The 20,782-nt window shown below is 42.5% G+C and overlaps 1 protein-coding gene and 1 pseudogene across 3 annotated transcripts in view; both read left to right on the forward strand.

The window, feature by feature from the left end:
- KCNN2 (potassium calcium-activated channel subfamily N member 2) overlaps positions 1-20,782 on the forward strand; it is a 508,283-nt gene that overhangs the window by 60,963 nt on the left and 426,538 nt on the right. The window lies entirely within an intron of this gene.
- Positions 1,916-15,939, forward strand: LOC133255528 (E3 ubiquitin-protein ligase RNF138-like; annotated as a pseudogene).

Below are 20,782 nucleotides of genomic sequence, written 5' to 3' on the forward strand. Positions count from 1 at the left end.
GTTAGGTCCATACCATTTCTGTCCTTTATCGAGCCCATCTTTGCATGAAATATTCCCTTGGTATCTCTAATTTTCTTGAAGAGATCTCTAGTCTTTCCCATTTTGTTGTTTTCCTCTATTTTTTTGCATTGATCACTGAGGAAGGCTTTCTTATCTCTTCTTTCTATTCTTTGGAACTCTGCATTCAGATGCTTATATGTTTCCTTTTCTCCTTTGCTTTTCGCTTCTCTTCTTTTCACAGCTATTTGTAAGGCCTCCCCAGACAACCATTTTGCTTTTTTGCATTTCTTTTCCATGGGGATGGTCTTGATCCCTGTCTCCTGTACAGTGTCACAAACCTCAGTCCCTAGTTCATCAGGCACTCTATCTATCAGATCTAGTCCCTTAAAACTATTTCTCACTTCCACTGTATAATCATAAGGAATTTGATTTAGGTCATACCTGAATAGTCTAGTAGTTTTCCCTGCTAAGTCGCTTCAGTTGTGTCTGACTCTGTGCGACCCCATAAACAGCAGCCTAATAGGCTCCGCCGTCCCTGGGATTCTCCAGGCAAGAACACTGGAGTGGGTTGCCATTTCCTTCTCCAGTGCATGAAAGTGAAAAGTGAAAATGAAGTTGTTCAGTCATGGCCAACTCTTAGGGACTCCATGAACTACAGCCTAGCAGGCTCTTCCATCCATGGAATTTTCCAAGCAAGAGTGCTGGAGTGGGGTGCCATTGCCTTCTCCGATGGTTTTCTGTACTTTCTTCAATTTAAGTCTGATTTGGCAATAAAGAGTTCATGATTTGAGCCACAGTCAGCTCCTGGTCTTGTTTTTGTTGACTGTATAGAGCTTCTCCATCTTTGGCTGCAAAGAACATAATCAATCTGATTTTGGTGTTGACCATCTCGTGATGTCCATGTGTAGAGTCTTCTCTTGTGTTGTTGAAAGAGGGTGTTTGCTATGACCAGTGCATTTTCCTGGCAAAACTCTATTAGTCTTTGCCCTGCTTCATTCCCTATTCCAAGGCCAAATTTGCCTGTTACTCCAGGTGCTTCTTGACTTCCTACTTTTGCATTCCAGTCCCCTATAATGAAAAGGACATCTTTTTTGGGTGTTAGTTCTAAAAGGTCTTGTAGGTCTTCATAGAACCGTTCAACATCAGCTTCTTCAGCATTACTGGTTGGGGCATAGACTTGGATTACTGAGTTATTGAATGGTTTGCCTTGGAAACGAACAAAAATCATTCTGTCATTTTTGAGATTGCATCCAAGTACTGCATTACAGACTCTGTTGTTGACCATGATGGCTACTCCATTTCTTCTGAGGGATTCCTGTCCGCAGTAGTAGATATAATGGTCATCTGAGTTAACTTCACCCATTCCAGTCCATTTGAGTTTGCTGATTCTTAGAATGTCAACGTTCACTCTTTCCATCTCTTGTTTGACCACTTCCAATTTGCCTTGATTCATGGATCTGACTTTCCAGGTTCCTATACAATATTACTCTTTAAGCATCGGACCTTGCTTCTGTCACCAGTCAATCCACACCTGGGTATTGTTTTTGGTTTGGCCCCATCCCTTCATTCTTTCTGGAGTTATATCTCCACTGATCTCCAGTAGCATATTGGGCACTTACTGACCTGGGGAGTTCCTCTTTCAGTATCCTATCATTTTGCCTTTTCATACTGTTCATGGGGTCCTCAAGGCAAGAATACTGAAGTAGTTTGCCATTCCCTTCTCCAGTGGACCACGTTCTGTCAGATCTCTCCACCATGACCCGCCTGTCTTGGGTTGCCCTACAGACATGGCTTAGTTTCACTGAGTTAGACAAGGCTGTGGTCCTAGTGTGATTATATTGACTAGTTTCCTGTGAGTATGGTTTCAGTGTGTCTGCCCTCTGATGCCCTCTTGCAACACCTACCATCTTACTTGGGTTTGTCTTGCCTTGGGCATGGGGTATCTCTTCATGGCTGTCCCAGCAAAGTGCAGCCGCTGCTCTTTACCTTGGACGAGGGGTATCTCCTCACCACCGCCCTTCCTGACCTTCAACGTGGGATAGCTCCTCTAGGCCCTCCTGCGCCCGTGCATCCGCCGCTCCTTGGATATGGGGTTGGTCCTCCCGGCCACCGCCCCTGGCCTCGGGTGTGGGGTAACTCCTCCTGGCCACCACCGCAGGTCTATACAGTCAGCAAAAATAAGACCAGGAGCTGACTGTGGCTCAGATCATGAACTCCTTATTGCCAAATTCAGACTTAAGTTGAAGAAAGTGGGAAAAACCACTAGACCATTCAGGTATGACTTAAATCAGCTCCCTTATGAATATACAGTGGAAGTGACAAATAGATTCAAGGGGTTAGGTCTGTTAGAGTGCCTGAAGAACTATGAAGGAGGTTTGTAACCTTGAAAAGGAAGCAGTGATCAAGAGCTTCCACAAGAAAAAGAAATTCAAAAAACCAAAATGGTTGTCTGAGGAGGCCTTACAAACAGCTATGAAAAGAAGAGATGAGAAAGGCAAAGGGAAAAGGAAGAAGATATACCATTTGAATGCAGAGTTCCAAGATTGGCAAGGAGAGATAAGAAAGCCTTCCTCAATGATCAATGCAAAGAATTAGAAGAGAACAATAGAATGGGAAAGACTAGAGAGCTCTTTAAGAAAGTTAGAGATACCAAGGGAACTTTTCATGAAAAGATGGGCTCAATAAAGGACAGAAAAGGTATGGACCTAACAGAAACGGAAGATATGAAGAAGCAGAAGAACTATACAAAAAAGATCTTCATGACCCAGATAATCACAATGATGTGATCACTCACCTAGAGCCAGATATCCTGGAATGTGAAGTCAAGTGGGCCTTAGGAAGCATCACTACAAACAAAGCTAGTGGAGCTAATGGAACTCCAGATGAGCTATTTTAAATCCTAAAAGGTGATGCTGTGAAAGTGCTGCACTCAATATGTCAGCAAATTTGGAAAACTGTGCAGTGGCCACAGGACTGGAAAAGGTCAGTTTTCATTCCAATCCCAAAGAAAGGCAATGCCAAAGAATGCTCAAACTACCGCACAATTGCACTCATCTCATGAACTAGCAAAGTAATGCTCAAAATTCTCCAAGCCAGGCTTCAACAGAACATGACCTGTGAACTTCCAGATGTTCAATTGGATTTAGAAAAGGCAAAGAAACCAGAGATCAAATTGCCAACATCCACTGGATCATTGAAAAAGCAAGAGAGTTCCAGAAAAGCATCTACTTCTGCTTTATTGACTATGCCAAAGCCTTTGACTGTATGGATCACAACAACCTTTGGAAAATTATGAAAGATATGGGAATACCAGACCACCTGACCTACCTCTTGAGAAATTTGTATGCAGGTCAAGAAGCAACATTTAGAGCCGGACATGGAACAATGGACTGGTTCTAAATAGGGAAATGAGTACATCAAGACTGTATATTGTCACCCTGCTTGTTTAACTTATATGCAGAGTACATCATGAGAAATACTGGTCTGAATGAAGAACAAGCTGGAATCAAGATTGCCAGGAGAAATATCATTAACCTCAGATATGCAGATGACACCACCCTTATGGCAGAAAGTGAAGAAGAACTAAAGAGCCTATTGTTGAAAGTGAAAGAGGAGAGTGAAAAAGTTGGCTTAAAACTCAACATTCACAAAACTAAGATCATAGCATTCAGTCCCATCACTTCATGGGAAATAGAAGGGGAAACAGTGACAGACTTTATTATTTTGGGCTCCAAAATCACTGCTAATGGTGACTGTGATGAAATTAAAAGACACTGACTCCTTGGAAAGAATGTTATGACCAACCTATACAGCATATTAAAAAGCAGAGACATTGCTTAGCCAACAGAGGTCCATCTAGTCAAGGCTATGGTTTTTCCAGTAGTCATGTATGGATGTGAGAGTTGTACTGTGAAAAAAGCTGAGTGCCAAAGAATTGATGCATTTGAACTGTGGTGTTGCAGAAGACTCTTGAGAGTCCCTTGGCCTGCAAGGATATCCAACCAGTCCATCCTAAAGGAGACCAGTCCTGTGTGTTCATTGAAAGGACTGATGCTGAAGCTGAAACTCTACTACTTTGGCCACCTGATGCGAAGAGCTGACTCACTGGGAAAACCCTGATGCTGGGAAAGCTTGAAGGTGGGTGAGGGAGGGGAAGACAGAGGATCAGAGGTTAGGATACCATCACAGACTCAATGGACATGAGTTTGAGTAGACTGCAGGAGGTGGTGATGGACAGGGAGGCCTGGTGTGCTGCAGTCCATGGGGTTGCAAAGAGTCGGACACCACTGAGCGACTGAACTGAACTGATGTCCTGACAAAGCAGAGGAGTAGAGAATCCAGGCAGTTGGGGCAAAAACTCGCCACCAAGGATTTGCCAGCTTCTGCCATGACCTCTCGAGGCTCCCAGATGGCTCAGCGCTGAAGAACCTGCCTCCAAGCGGGAGACGCAAGTGTGATCCCTGGGTCGGGAAGATCCCCTGGAGAAGGAAGTGACAACCCATTCAAGCATTCTTGCTTGGAAAATCCCTTGGACAGAGGAGCCTGGCATTCTATATTCCTTGGGGTGGCAAAGATTTGGATACAACTGAGCGACTAACTAGAAACTACAAAGCATATTCTGTCTAGGGGTGGGATTTCTACCAGTACTGCAGCTCTTGAACTTGGAGGGACACAAGGAAGCAGACAGTACTGGACAAGATATAAAAGACACAGATCTTAGAAATAACAATTGTGCACAGGTTGTTAGCACTAGGGCAGAAATTTCAAACAGAAGGATTGGGATAAGAGTCATAGATATCAGGGTTCATGCAGGGGGTCCGAACCCTGGTCACCCACTACTTTGGCCACTGCCCCTGTGGTTTCCTTCATCCCCATACCCCACCATGGGTGAGGAGCTCTCTGTGGCCTCATCCTATATCAAGGATGTTTTCTTCTGCCCCGTTTGTCAGGAGGTGTTCACAACTCCCATGTATACCGTGACCTGTCTGCACGTTTTCTGTAGAAAATGTTTCCTGACTGCAATGACAGAAAGCGGAATATACTGTCCCTTCTGTCGTGGAAATGTAACTAGGAGAGAGAGAGAGTGTCCTGAATGGGCCTTAGACCTTGAAAATATCATGAGGAAATTTTCTGGTAGCTGCAGATGCTGTGCAAAACAGATTCAATTCTATTGCATGAGACATCATTACAAATCTCATAAGAAGTATTGAGAGGAATATGGTGTTTCTTCTGTCATTCCAAACTTTAAGATCTCTCAAAATTCAGTAGGGAACAGTAATAAGACTGAAACATCCATACCTGACAACACAGAATCTTACCAAGAGAACACAAGCTCTTCTGGGCATCCCACTTTAAAGTGTCCTTTGCGTCAAGAATCAAATATGATGAGAGAGCATTTCCTGGATCACTGTGACAGTGATCACCTTTCAGAATGCTTCCTGGGATGTGGCCTATTTGTGTATCTCTTCCTTGGGGAGATCTAGCTAGATTACTCGAAATTTTGTTAGTCATCGAAATCAAAAGACATCAGTTTGATTACGGAGAATTTGTGAATCTTCAGCTAGATGAGGAAACTAGCTATCAAAATGCTGTTGAAGAATCTTTTAAAATAAACATCTGAAGGCTGTAGATGTCTGCATCTTTGTACCTGAAAGTGCCGTCTTTAGGGAGAAAACTTTATGAAGTCACTGTTTCAATAAGTTGATGTATATATTAATAAAATTGAAAGTGAAAGTGGCTCACTCGTGTTCGAGTCTTTGTGACCCCATGGACTATACAGTCCATGGAATTCTTTAGGCCACAATACTAGAGTGGGTAGCCGTTCCTTTCTCCAGGGGGTCTTACCAACCCAGGGATTGAACCCAGGTCTCCAGCATTGCAGGTGGATTCTTTACCAGCTGAGCCACAAGGGAAGCCCAAGAATACAGGAGTGGGCAGCCTATTACTTCTCCAGCAGATCTTCCCAAACCAGGAATTGAACTGGGGTCTCCTGCATTGCAGGCAGATTCTTTACCAACTGAGCTATGAGGGAAGTCTATAGTTCAGTCTATTGTTTTAGTATTTTTAATTGAAAAATAAAGGTGGGTCATCTAAAAACAAATTCTTTTGATAAGTTAAAAGTTAAAACTTACAATATTATCTTGTAATGCTGAAAAGAGAATCCCTTTTGTTTTTATCTTACATTCAGTTCAGTTGTTCAGTCATGTATGACTCTTTGTGACCCCATGGACTGCAGCACACCAGGCCTCCCTGTCCATCACCAACTCCCGGAGTCTACCCAAACTCATGTCCATCAAATTGGTGATGCCATCCAAACATCTGATCCTCTGTCGTCCCCTTCTTGTCCTGCCTTCAATCTTTCCCAGCATCAGGGCTTTTCAAATGAGTCCACTGTTCACATCAGGAGGCCAAAGTATTGGAGTTTCAGTTTCAGCATCAGTCAATCCAATGAACACTCAGGACTGATCACCTTTAGGATGGACTGGTTGGATCTCCTTGCAGTCCAAGGGACTCTCAAGCGTCTTCTACAACACCACAATTCAAAAGCATCAATTCTTTATAGTCCAACTCTCACCCAGAAAAAAAACATAGCCTTGACTAGATGGATCTTTGTTGGCAAAGTAATGTCTCTGCTTTTTAATATGACGTCTAGATTGGTCATAACTTTCCTTCCAAGAGTAAGCATCTTTTAATTTCATGGCTGCAGTCACCATCTGCAGTGAATTTGGAGCCCAAATGAACAAAGTCTGCCACTGTTTTCCCATCTATTTGTCATGAAGTGATGGGACCAGATGCTATGATCTTAGTTTTCTGAATGTTGAGCTTTAAGCCAACTTTTTGCCTCTCCTCTTTCACTTTCATCAAGAGGCTCTTTAGTTCCTCTTCACTTTCTGCCATAAGGGTGGTGTCATCTGCATATCTGAGGATATTGATATTTCTCCCGGCAATCTTGATTCCAGGTTGAGCTTCATCCACCCCAACATTTCTCATGATGTACTCTGCATATAAGTTAAATAAGCAGGGTGACAATATACAGCCTTGACGTACTCCTTTTCCTACTTGGAACCAGTCTGTTGTTCCACGTCCAGTTCTAACTGTTGCTTCCTGACCTGCATATAGGTTTCTCAAGAGGCAGGTCAGGTGGTCTGGTATTCCCATCTCTTTCAGGATTTTCCACAGTTTATTGTGATCCACACAGCCAAAGGCTTTGGCATAGTCAATAAAGCAGAAATAGATGTTTTTCTGGAACTCCCTTGCTTTTTCAATGATCCAGCAGATGTTGGCAATTTGATCTCTGGTTCGTCTGCCTTTTCTAAAACCAGTTTGAACATCTGGAAGTTCATAGGTCATGTATTGTTGAAGCCTTGCTTATAGAATTTTAAGCATTACGTTAGTAGCGTGTGAGATGAGGGCAATTGTGTGGTAGTTTGAGCATTCTTTTGCATTGCCTTTCTTAAGGATTGGAATGAAAACTGACCTTTTCCAGTCCTGTGACCACTGCTAAATTTTCCAAATTTGCTGGCATATAGAGTGCAGAACTTTCACTACATCATCTTTTAGGATTTGAAATAGCTCAAGTGGAGTTCCATCACCTCCACTAGCTTTGTTCCTAGTGATGCTTCCTAAGGCCCACTCGACTTCCCATTCCAAGATGTCTGGTTCTAGGTGAGTGATCACACCATCGTGATTATCTGGGTCATGAAGATCTTTTTTGTACAGTTCTTCTGTGTATTCTTGCCACTGCTTCTGTTAGATACATACCATTTCTGTCCTTTTTTGAGCCTGTCGTTGCATGACATGTTCCCTTGGTATCTCTAATTTTCTTGAAGAGATCTCTAGTCTTTCCCATCCTATTGTTTTCCTCTATTCCTTAGCATTGATTGCTAAGGAAGGCTTTCTTATCTCTCCTTGCTATTCTTTGAAACTCTTTATTCAAATGGGTATATCTTTCCTTTTCTCCTTTGCTTTTTGCTTCTCTTCTATTGACAGCTATTTGTAAGACCTTCTCAGACAGCCATTTTGCTTTTTTGCATTTCTTTTTCTTGGGGATGGTTTTTATCCCTGTCTCCTGTACAATGTCAAGAATCTCCACTCATAGTTCATCAGGCACTCTTGCCTATCATATCTAGTCCCTTAAATCTATTTCTTAATTCCACTGTATAATCATAAGGGATTTGATTTAGGTCATACCTGAGTGGTTTAGTGGTTTTCCCCATTTTCTTCAATTTAAGTCTGAATTTGGCAATAAGGGGTTCATGATCTGAGCCACAGTCAGCTCCCCGTCTTGTTTTTGCTGACTGTATAGAGCTTTTCCATCTTTGGCTACAAAGAATATAATCAATATGATTTTGGTGTTGGCCATCTGGTGATGTCCATGTGTAGAGTCTTCTCTTGTGTTTTTCGAAGAGAGGATTTTCTGTGACCGGTGTGTTCTCTTGGCAAAACTCTATTAGCCTTTGCCCTGCTTCACTCTACTCCAAGGCCAAATTTGCCTGTTACTCCAGGTGTTTCTTGACTTTGTACTTTTTCATTCCAGTCCCCTATAATAAAAAAGGCATCTTTTTGGGGTATTAGTTTTAAAGGGTCTTATAGGTCTTCATTGGAGAAGGCAATGGCACCCCACTCCAGTACTCTTGCCTGGAAAATCCCATGGACAGAGGAGCCTGGTAGGCTGCAGTCCACGGGGTCGCTAAGAGTCGGACATGACTGAGCGACTTCCCTTTCACTTTTCACTTTCATTCATTGGAGAAGGAAATGGCAACCCACTCCAGTGTTCTTGCCTGGAGAATCCCAGGGACAGGGGAGCCTGGTGGGCTGTCATTTCTGGGGTCGCACAGAGTCGGACATGACTGAAGCGACTTAGCAGCAACAAAGGTCTTCATAGAACCGTTGAAGTTTAGCTTCCTCAGCATTACTGGTCAGGGCATAGACTTGCATTACCGTAATACTGAATGGTTTGCCTTGGAAATGAACAAAGATCATTCTGTCGTTTTTGAGATTGCATCCAAGTGCTGCATTTTGGACTCTTTTGTTGACTATGATGCTACTCCATTTCTTCTAAGGGATTCCTGCCCACAGTAGTAGATATAATGGTCATCTGAGTTAAATTCACCCATTCCAGTCCATCTTAGTTGCTGATTCCTAGAATGTCGACGTTCGCTCTTGCCATCTCCTGTTTGACCACATTCAGTTTGCCTTGATTCATGGACCTAACATTCTAGGTTCCTATGCAATATTGCTCTTTACAGCATTGGACTTTACTTCCATCACCAGTCACATCCGCATCTCGGTGTTGTTTCTGCCTTTGCTCCCTCCCTTCATTCTTTCTGGAGTGATTTCTCCACTGATCTCAAATAGCATATTGGGCACCTACAGTCCTGGGGAGTTCCTCTTTCAGTATCCTATCATTTTGCCTTTTCATACTGTTCATGGGGTTCTCAAGGCAAGAATACTGAAGTGGTTTGCCATTCCCTTCTCCAGTGGACCACATTCTGTCAATAACTTTAGTACTTTCTTTCAAAATGTAGTACTTCCAGTATGTCACGTTAAACCATTCTGAGATTTGAGAATGTCTTTAAAGGAAAATTGTAGAGGTCATTTTGATGAAATTGTGTTTTAAAGTTTGTGGATTAGTTAAATATCATTTATTGTCTTATGTGTCTTTCATGTAAGTTTTTTTTAATTTATTTATTTTGATTGGAGGCTAATTACTTTACAATATTGTATTGGTTTTGCCATACATCAACATGAATCCGCCACGGGTGTATACGTGTTCCCAATCCTGAACCCCCCTCCCACCTCCCTCCCCATATCATCCCTCTGGGTCATCCCAGTGCACCAGCCCCAAGCATCCTGTATCCTGCATCGAACCTGGACTAGCGATTTGTTTCTTATATGATATTATACATGTTACAATGCCATTATCCCAAATCATCCCACCCTCTCTCTCATGTAAGTTTTTCATAAGGAAAATATTGACTTTCTTTGCTGTTATCTGGGAGCTCCTCAGTATGGAAATCTTTGTTTAAAACCTCCCATCCTTTGATCAGTTGTTTAGGAATAGGGATTGGCTTTACAGGTACACAGTTCAAATTAATGAGACAGTCCTTGTTTTTAATATGCAGATGGCTGAATTGGGGTAAGGGAAGAAACTGTGTTGATAATTTATACCTAAATTTCATAGTACCACTTAACAGGCCTCAGCAGTTACAGTTTATGTTGTTAAACAGAGTCTTATTTCAGATGCATTGCTTTATTTTTCAATTAAGCATGGTTTTTTCCTTAAAAAAAAAGAATCATAGATCTTATGCCTAAATTACAAGGTCCAGACAAGCTTCGCTGAATTCTGGAGTGCCTGAGATTCCCAAGTCCTTCAATTTCCCTTGCCCTTGAACAGCATTGAGTCTAGAAACTGGAATGAAATTAAATCCACAGTTATAAGGAGAAGGAGCTTTAGAAACACCCTGATCTGTTGTCTGGTAACTCCTCTGAGGCCTCAGGGAAATTGCAAGGGAAGCAGCCTCCCTTTTAGCTTCCCTTTTTCTCTCTTTGACATACTGTCTCCAGGGCCTAAATATATTTCCCCTAGCTCCCAAGGGCTTTTCTATTTTAAGCCTTCTTTCAAATAGTGGAATAAAAGGCCTTGTGCCTTAGTCTTGGAATTTCAAATATTCTGGGAGAGGTAGAAGGGTTCCATAGGAAAGTAATATCCTGAATCTATATCTTTCTGAAATTGTATCTCCAGAGGGCTACTTATCCTTCAATAAAAGGTCACCTGTTCATCACCCACTGAAGAGTTATTTGTAGGGCATCTATTGGTGCTATGAACTGTGTTACTTCTAGAATGAGACTGAGAAAAATGCACATTATTCCCGCCTTTAAGATTGTTTAGTCTAGTGAAGCGTCAGACTTATCAGTGGACACATATCATGGACACATAGCAAACTTAGGGCTCTAATTCGGGCACAGAGCAGGAGACATATCCTGATTATGGGTCATAGCAGAGGAATGGGCTTGGTCACAAAGATTGTTTTATGCCCTGTTGAGGATTTCATTGTTCCTAAAACATTTTCAGGATGGAAGAGACATTTTAGTTTTAGAAGATCACTTTGCCTACAGAGTCCAGAATGGACTGAAGAGGAGGCAAGTGTGAATTCAGGGACAGCAGTAGGATGGATACTGCAGAAACAGATAACGTAGGCTGGACTAGAGTGGAGCCACTGGAAATACAGAAAACAAGTGTGAAAGATATTTTAAGACATGTAGATCAGCAGACCCTAATGCGACAGTGCTTTGTGGTTTGCACAGCAGGGTGGATGGTAGTTCTCGTCCCTGAGGCAGACATCCCTGGAGGAGGCCATGCGTTTTAGCAGAGGAGGACATAGGAAAAGTTCATGAGTTAAAGTTTAAATTGGTGGATTTTGAGAGGCATTTGAAATGTCCAAAAGGAAATATCAGGTTGCAGTTGCTAGATGAGTCCAGCATTCAGAGTAAAGGCTGTAGGTCTTCTTGATAACAGTTGACAATTCCTGGGCATGAATGATATCACCCAGAGATGAGCATAGAATGAGAAATACAGAGCAATAGATGAACACAATGCCATGTACATCTAAAAAAAGCTTCTGGGCCACATGGGCTTTGGCAAAAACACATTGATCTAATTTGATCTTTTTTCCCACCAATTATTTACAGTGACTTTGGGCCTGTACCATTTCTCTGTAAATATGTAAACTGAAGAAAGCAGTTAATCTCAAAGGACTATACATTTAAATAGTATTTTTTAATATATATATTACAAACCTAGAAACTGAAAATGCAAATGAGTATGTGGATGGAGAAAGGGAAAGTATCTATATTAAAAGTTTTTCCAGAACTGAATTAAAATAATTTATGAAAAGATGAGTAATACCAGTTTTGTGCCTCAGAGTGAGGGCATATTGCTTTGCAGTGTGTACATGGTGATGGCACCTCACTCCATTCTTAGTGCAGAGAAAATAATTCCTCTTATTGGATAATTTCTTTAATACCTGAAAATTTGAAAGGCAGAATTTAATTAATCAACATCTAAATTGCTTGATATTTTGATTTCAAATTCTGAGACAGGGAATGCACTCCTAAGGAAGCAGAGGGAATCAGGACTCAATGAAGTCTCAGTGAACAGGCAGGAACCTTATGGACCCATTGAAGATAGTCTCCTTGGAGGATTTTGTAAAAGTTTAAAAAAGTTTTTCTCTGCTTTGAAGGTATCTGATAGGACCATTTTATGACCATTACTTGGAATATTCTCAATATCTAATCAATTTGAAGTTCTTTCTCATGTCTAGTCCATTTCTTTCTTGCTTCCCTTTAAGGCATTTCTTCTTATTCAAAATGACCAGCAGCTGCCTAGAATCTTTCATTTAATAATTCTTCATATAAGTAAGGAGATTAATGAAGTCAGCTCTCAGTCTCATCATCTGAGTTAAAATCACCAATTGAACAAGTGGTGTGTCATTGCACACTTAATGTGGTGTGCGAGGTGGGAGTGTGCTCAGTTGTGTCTGACTCTTTGTGACCCCATGGACTGTAGTCCACCAGGTTCCTCTGTCCACGGGATTCTCTAGTTAAGAATACTGGAATGGGTTGCCATTTCTTCTTGCAAGGGATCTTCCCGACCAACCCACAGATCAAACCCATGTCTCCTATAGTGGCAGGTGGATTCTTTACCACTCAAACCACCTGGGATGAGAAAAAAGTAAAGATGCCTAGACAACCAATGTTGACACCAGGGGAAACAACTTCAGCCATCCAACCCTTTTCTCAAAAGTCCCTTTTCTAAGCCCTCAGTATATATTTTTTTGTCTTCTGGTTTTTCTATTGATTTGGAGGGATTAGAAATAGAAATGAAGAAGGATGGTTCTGTCTGTATATGAAAAGTTAAATGGATGCAGACCCATCCTGTTATGCTTGATCACATTGGTGGAATTCATTTGCTCCCTTAACAGATGCTTATTCAGCCCCTAGATTGTGCCAGGCACTGTTAAAAGTTCTAAGGCTATAACTGAGAAAGTAAAACAAACAATTGAAATGTACTTTTCCTCACGGACCATGAATATGATGGAATGACTGTAGGGGTGAGTCTAAAAATTGGAAACTGGATTCTTCCTTGGTAATTACACCTACAGTTGACCCATCACTGTTATCGGTTTTATAATCAGTTGTTCAAACAAAATTAATTGAGTCTACTCATGCTAGGTGTAGGGTTCGCGTGGAACTTGTAATTTGCTAAGAAGAGGAAGTCCAAACGTAGATCACTGCATGACAACCTAAGGCAATCAAGAGATTTTTGCAAGGCAGCACAAGATTAACAGCTGACTGCATGGCTCAGATTCTGAGGAGGTATTTGCTAAATTATGTCATGAAATATTTTTTTCCTTCACAATGTTGGTTGGTGGAATAGACATAATGTAAAAATAATTTGATGTCTGCTTTCATTGCTATCAACTAATAGGATCTCTGTGGCAACATGATATGAAGTTCTAATTCTCCTTCCTTTTGGGAATCTCTTTGCTCTGAATCCATTTAGTTGTATGTCAAGCTTTCATTAAATTCACTGAACCTAGTGATTATTCCATATGGTTGTTTGTTAAATGTATGCTTCCAGCTGCAGAATTTGGATAATAATCTAGATGTTCAAGGATACTTCACACATTTGTAATTTATGCAAATAATCCTTTTCTTTGTTAACTTGTCCTTGAAACAAACCAACCATTTGTCACCTGTGTGATGCTTGTGTTATTCCTCAGACTCTGGCTGACATTGGGCAAATTATGAAGACAACAGATTAACTTTCTTTGCTGTGGGTTAGCTACTGGGAATCTTGCATGAAGACATCTGAATATATGAGGCTGATGATAAAGCCTTTGTGAAAAACATGCCTAATGACTTGGGTAACTTCCATCATCCTTTATGGAAGATGACATTGATGCTGATGTTACCTTGGAAACGTTAGATTCTCTTTATAACTGTTCTTGACAGCCAGACTTCAAAAATGTTGCCTTGTTTGAATCATGGTATGCTATCATTTGGGAATGTTGGTACATTGTGGAGAAGAAAAAAAGGCATTATTAAAAGTGAAGATAATAGTAGACAGCTTTCAGGTGGGGTGCCACCAACTGATGAACCCACCCTGTCTTTTGTGTTTGATCCTATATTTTGGAGGAATGGGCCATACAATTTTCTACTAATGTAAGCCCCTGCGCTCATGGCAATATCTGTTGGATCAAGTAGTAGAGAAACGTGTGCTCATTGCAGTCTTGGTCCTTTGGAACTGGATAGAGGCTGTAACAACAAAACGTACTATATTCTGCCATGGGAATGAGGGAATTCAGAGTGTAGACCTGTGGAGAATGAGAAAAATGAAGCAGAAGGCAGAGAATAGAGGAGATAGGGGATAGGGGACAGTCTTATCCATCCCACTTCCTTCCAGTTGATGTGACTATGAAACGATCACCAGGAGCCAAGATAGGAAGTCAGTCTTCCCACAAATCAGGAAATCAGTGGCTTCATTGCTAGAGAAAGGGAGAATTAATATTAAGGCAATGAAGTGATGGATTTCCTCTATAGTCAGAGACATGAAAGGAGAATTTTTGAACAATTGGAAGTTTCCTTAAAAAATTTTTTTTTTCTTGTAGGCTGTTTGCTCTACAGTATTGTGCCATGCCTCAACATGAATCAGTCACAGGTATACACGTGTTCCCTTCCTCCAGAACCTCCCCTCCCACCTCCCACCCCATCCTCGTCCCACACCTCTAGGTTGTCACAGAACACTGGGTTGAGCTCCTTGTGTCACACAGCAGATTCCTCCTTGCTCTTTTACGGGTGGTAAAGTCCACGTCTCCATGCTACTGTCAATGTATCCGCCCTCTGCCTCCCACACTGTGCCCACAAGCCTGATTTTTATGTCTGCGTCTCCATGGCTGCCCTGCAAATAGGTTCATTAGTACCAGCTTTCTTATCTGATGAAAGTGACCCACACATTATAAGAGGAATCATCGTAAAATTTTTATCTTTTAAAGAATTGTTAAATGTGAAGAATAAGGCAAATCATTATTTTCTTTATCACTGTTAATTTCATGATCATTTGACCAGGATCAGGTTGAAATTTGGTTCATATGGTGTGTGAAGAAAAGGCTCACTGAGAAATGATACCAGAAGAGAGTTGGCATTTACCTGCTTGAGTAAATACTTTAGGAGGCAGTTTAGCAATATGTTACTTCATACAAATATAACTAATACATATAAATGTGTCTTTCTGCTACATTTTGAAACTTAAAATGATATTTAGTAAATCAAACTCACTGGCATTCTCCCCCTCCCCAGCTATTTGAATTTGGTAAATTTCTACAGGGACTTCATCCATTTTTCACCCTCTGGCAAGTAGTAGTGAAACTGAGTCCCTGTTAAAAACAGAGTTCCTCTGCGGAGTTTAAGGCTAACATCTCTGTCCAAAACATTCTTCCTTTTCTTGACCTATACCTATTCCCATCAAGATTGAGGAGTATCAGGGGAAAAGGGGGGTTTGAAACCTTATAGGTCTCTCCTGAGTACAAAAGCCCCACTCGACTTAAAAAGATGCCCAATGTGAGCGTTGTGGTTTAAGTTTTACTTGAGGCAAAATGAGGACTGCAGCCTGGGGCACAGCAGTTCAGATTGCTCTGAGAAACTGCTCCAAAGAGGCTAAGGGGTTTTGGTGATGGGGGAGTTCACGCAGTCACGCACTTATCTTACAAAAGGCTTTCTGCTAGTCACAAGGAGCTGATGTCACCATGAAGGCGTTTAGTGCTCTTCTAGATGGAGGAGGTGCAAGGATTGGGCTCATAAAATCAGTTCTTGAAAACCTCTAATTATCTAAAGACCTGCTTTGCCAGTTTTCTTGGAGCATAAAGTGCCTCATTCTTCCCCTCCGTGAACTCCTTTCAGGGCACATTGAAGGTCAGCAGCTGCAGCAGCCCAGGCTTCATCCCCAGAGGCAGATGGCAAATGCCCTTGGCAAGAGCCAGTTTGTCACCAACACCCCCCGTTTCTTGTTTGTAGAAATGAAAGACCTTAGTCTCCTGGGCCTTCCCTGAGTTCATGTACTGGATACACAGTGAAGCCAAGCAAGCCAGAACATCGGAGTCTTGGTTACAGAAAGATTTATTGCAAAGGGCAAGCAAGGAGAATGGGCAGCTTGTGCTCAGAAGACCCCCAAATGTCCAATGGCTTTTAGATAAGGATTAAAGTCTAAATTAGTGGGGAGGGTGGAAGGGTGTGTGATGTTTCTGGACTCTCAGCCTTCGGGTTCTGACTAGTCTGGGTTCTGTGTGCTTGTGGTCAATATGTCATTCCCATCCTCCACCTGCTTGGGGGGTTTTGGTTTCTGCAGAAACAACTCAAAAGTATACAGCAGATTGTTGTGTACTGTCCTTTAGAAGGAACTAGAAGCCCTGGGACTCTATCATCCTGATAATTAACTGCTTGAGTCTGCTCTTTGGACCTCTGGGAAGGCTGTGGTGGCTGAAGGTTTATTTATTTATTTATTTGCCTCCTACAAATAAGAAGCCAGGCACACACAGGAACTTTGGTTCTGGGGAGGGCCCCTGTGGGGCCCTCCGTTTTGTTTCAGTATGTGACTTTGGTTTTGAACAACTGTCAATTTACTAGTGCTGCTTAAAGAATTTTTCTTGGATTTTAGAGATGAGGATATGTCTTCATCTTTTGCTTTCCTGGATAGTTACTCGCCAGTTGGTTTGCTTCATCATAAAATCGCCATCTGCTTTCGTGCGTATGAGGCCCTGTAAGGAGAGGGGCAGACATCTCTTGTTTAATAACAGTCTCTTATTACCTTCTCTGCTTCTAAGAGGGCTAGTAGGGCTCCATGACCTTCACAGTGGTAGACATTCAGCCTGAGAAACAATGGGGGTATAAAGCATGAGCACATACCGCTAAGAGGGGCATTTAATTTCTGGCTTGATTTGTATAGGAGAGGTTGGGACATGACTTAGGCATGTTAGAAAAGCTTGCTTAAAAGTAGCTGTAGAGCTGCATGCCTAGGACCCAACTTTCTAACCTGGTCACTCTCTAACCTGGTCACTTTCACACCTGTACTGGCTATGACCACTCTGACAGTTTCAAGAACCATTTGAACAAGGCTTATGTAGGGCATCCTGAATCTTAGCCCTTCTCCTACCTAACCCATTCTGACAGCTTTCACAACCCTCTGAATGCCTCAGGCTTTCTTCTTCTTGTAGTAAATATGGTGAGTGTCCCAACCATCTGACACTTGGAAGTAGCCCGTGCCAGTGCTCAGGGCACTGTTTCTTCCATAGCAGCAACATGCTCTTAGGGGACAACAACCTGCCTGTGAGATGACTGGACACCTCTGAAGCATCTGTTAGCCTGTGTGGACCTAGGCATCCAGAAAAGAGACAGCCCCTGGGGGCTTGAGGAAAGGAGTGGGAACATTGAGAGATGCCACTGTGAAGAGGAAGGGAAGCTTTCTGCATTGGAAGAACCACAGGAACCAAAACTGCAAATAGCAACATTGTCAGCATTCACTGAGGCCTCATGCTGGGCAAGGCACTCTGCCCCATGTTTTCCACATGTTACATCATTTCACCTCTGTAGATGGTGCTGTCACACTGCTACCAGTCTCAGTGCTGAGGAAAGAAGCTGGGCGGTGGGGGAGTGAAGGGACCTGCCTGAAGTCACAAAGCTAGTCAGTGGCAGAGGCTGGAGCAGATCAGACATGACTGCCATGAGGAGAAGAGGCTGGCCCTGCACTGTGACACACAGAGCTGCCCAACAGTCCTAGCCAAGCTGGCACAGTTGTACAGCTGTGGAGCTAGAGAGCTGTCAAGGGCAGGGCTTGCTTCGTAGAGTTTCCCCAGCCTGGTAAAAAGGCAAACCATTAACTCATGAATTCCAGGAGCCTGGACGCTGTGGGGAGACCCTTGGAGTTCATCCCCCATCCGCCATCTTCCCCAGCCATTCACAGCACATTAACATACCAACAGTAACACTCAAATCGACACGCACATACTTATGTTGCTGGAAATGCGGATATGTGAAGAAAAGTCATCCATTCATACCTACTGTATGACCTTGGTCTGTTAAGAGAAATCCAGACCAGCTTTTCCAGGCTCTGGATAATGGTGTCCTCACTTCCCATGGGAACATCTGGCTTCCTGTCCCTCACGCCCCTCTCTATTTTCCACTCTGTGTCTCGGGCATTCTAATCTCCCCCCTTCCTCCTCTATGACCGGTCATAACTCCCCTCTGCTCAAGGCTCAATTTAATATATGCATATTCTAAAAAGCTCTTGGTATGGATTGAGGTACCTTTTCCTCTCCAATTTTTCTAAACAACATACATTTGCTCCAGTTTTTGAGAATAGCAGAAATCGTCCTTGAAATCTATCATAAAGCTCCAAAAAGACTTCAATATGAAGCAAAATGATAGGTGGCCTTGCTGATGAAGAGGTGGAGCTGTTTAGTATAGGGTTTGAGGACAGTTGAGCTGCTGCAGATAATTGCCATAATTTCCATTTCCATTGGAAAATGGAAAGTCCCCAAAAGCAAAAACACGTACACAGTGGCAAAGCTGTTTGTTTATTCAAGAAAGAGTATATAAGGACTCCATGCCAGTAAAGGTCAAAAGTAGCTATTTTAAAATGAACTTCATTTAGGGTAGCACTGTGGTCTTTGATCATCATTTAGTCAGAGAATTGTATAGAGTTTTAAAATACCCAAATATTATGGAAATGAACCTGTGTTCTGAGGTTTCATTAAATTATGTTTAAGTTCATTTTTCATGTGGAAAACGCGCTTCAGGCTTCAATATGATGAATTGTTTCCTCCTGTTGACAGTGGTGGAGGAAGGTAATTTAGTGTGCCTGCTGCAGTCCTCATGGTTTCCTCCTCTTTTATTCTGGGCTGTTGTGATTAATAGGATTACATTGGAGTGATCACAGTTGCCTGTTTGTTTATCCCATCACTGAGGTCAGTGCTGAGGCTCTTATTTCAGGGTTCTTTAGGTTGTGAGATCTAGTTTTCACGTTCATAATGTCATAAACTTTTGCTGTATCATCACCACTGTGCAATGTTGAGCTGAGCTAAGTGAACTCTCAGAGTCGTATCCATGTTATAGAAATTTGATCATTTATCTGGAAAGTATTGACTGAGCACTGCTGGTGAGTGATACCTTACACTGTGCTGAGGAAATCAAGGCTATTTCACAGGGTCTAGCTGAGAATGCAGTCCATGGGGTGACAAAGAGTCAGACAAGACTGAGAGACTGAACAACCACCACCACCACCTTATACTTTGGGAACCTGATTAGTGGTATAGAGTGAGTGCTGGGGTGAAGAGGTCGAGGGGAAATGGCAAGTGAGTGGCTTTGGTTTCATCAGTAGTGAAGTAAAACAGACTAAGTGATAATTATTTTCCATGTTTAGATTGTGAAACATCTTGCCGTTTGGTGGAGTGTCAAGAAATACATATGAATTAAATTTAGTTTGACATCAACTAGGAGATATAAGTTACAGGTGTATGTACAGTGTCATTCTGGATGTGTGATAGTTAAAAGTATGAGTTGCTGCATCTGGGGCAATACTGTCCTTACATTTGAGCAAGTGGGGTCCTTGTCCCAGGCCCCTGTGCCCTGACTGTACTGTCCTTGAAATGTTCTGACCGCCCCTTAAATGTTTGTTCTGGGGGCTTTGAGTGCTGCCCACCCAGAGCACCCTGAGCCTGGTTGGCACGTCAGTGAGCCCCAGTCTCACTTTCTCTCAGGGGGAGTGCTTGCAGCTCTCTACCTTATGTGATGGGTTGACCAGATATCCGGAGGCACTGTGGCACTTACACCTGTGGAATCATCTCAGGACCTTGTGGTAGCAGGGCTCATATGAATGGGCCCTGATCCAGAAGGGTAGCCTGGGGGGATGATTATTCCTGCTGGCCAGTGCAGTGTAGTATATTTTTGTTATCTCACACAAGATTGGGATGTCTGAATGGAGCTCACATAGAGATCATTTTGAAGAGCTTTCATGCATGTTGGACATAGAACAAGTTTAGGCCTTGGGAGTACCTTCAGGCCACCTTTATCTCTTGAGCTTGAGTCATGTATCTAGACCCATGTGTTGGCTCTTGCTTGTCCATGTCATGGCTAAAGGATCACTTCCAGTCTCCAGCACCCGAGTACGCAGGTTTGGAGGCAGATATTCTTTATCCCTGACCCCTTCCTTCTGGCACCCAGAAAAGTTGCTCCACCCCTCCATAGGCTCCCTACTACATAGTGGTTTGCCCTAGAGGGAAGTTGTGCCTTTATCTGCTTGGGCATTTTGAGGCTGTTGCTCTGTAGTGCCAGTGAACCCTTCCATATGGTATCCGCTCCTGTCTCTGATCAAGATGCTGATGTCATGCTCTCCCAGGTTGCTGGACAAGGGAGAGGCCTTCCTTACCCTAAGGCAGGTACTTCTGTTGTCTTCCCCACTTGTGACAGTGTGTAAAAGACAGAGGTGAGATCAGTACACTCTGGGAAAGCTCTGGTGATGTTTTAAAGCGTTCAGAGTAGAAATGGGATTGGAGGATGCATTGTTCTATATTTATATCATACAGTTATGTACAGTAAATTTAATATGTGCTGTGTTATGCTTAGTCACTCAGTTGTGTCTGACTGTTTGCAACCCCATGGACTGTAGCCCACCAGGCTCCTCTGTCCATGGGAATTCTCCAGGCAAGAATACTGGAATGGGTTGCCATGC

This window comes from Bos javanicus, chromosome 10, assembly GCF_032452875.1.
Source record: "Bos javanicus breed banteng chromosome 10, ARS-OSU_banteng_1.0, whole genome shotgun sequence".
NCBI classification, from domain to species: domain Eukaryota; kingdom Metazoa; phylum Chordata; class Mammalia; order Artiodactyla; family Bovidae; genus Bos; species Bos javanicus.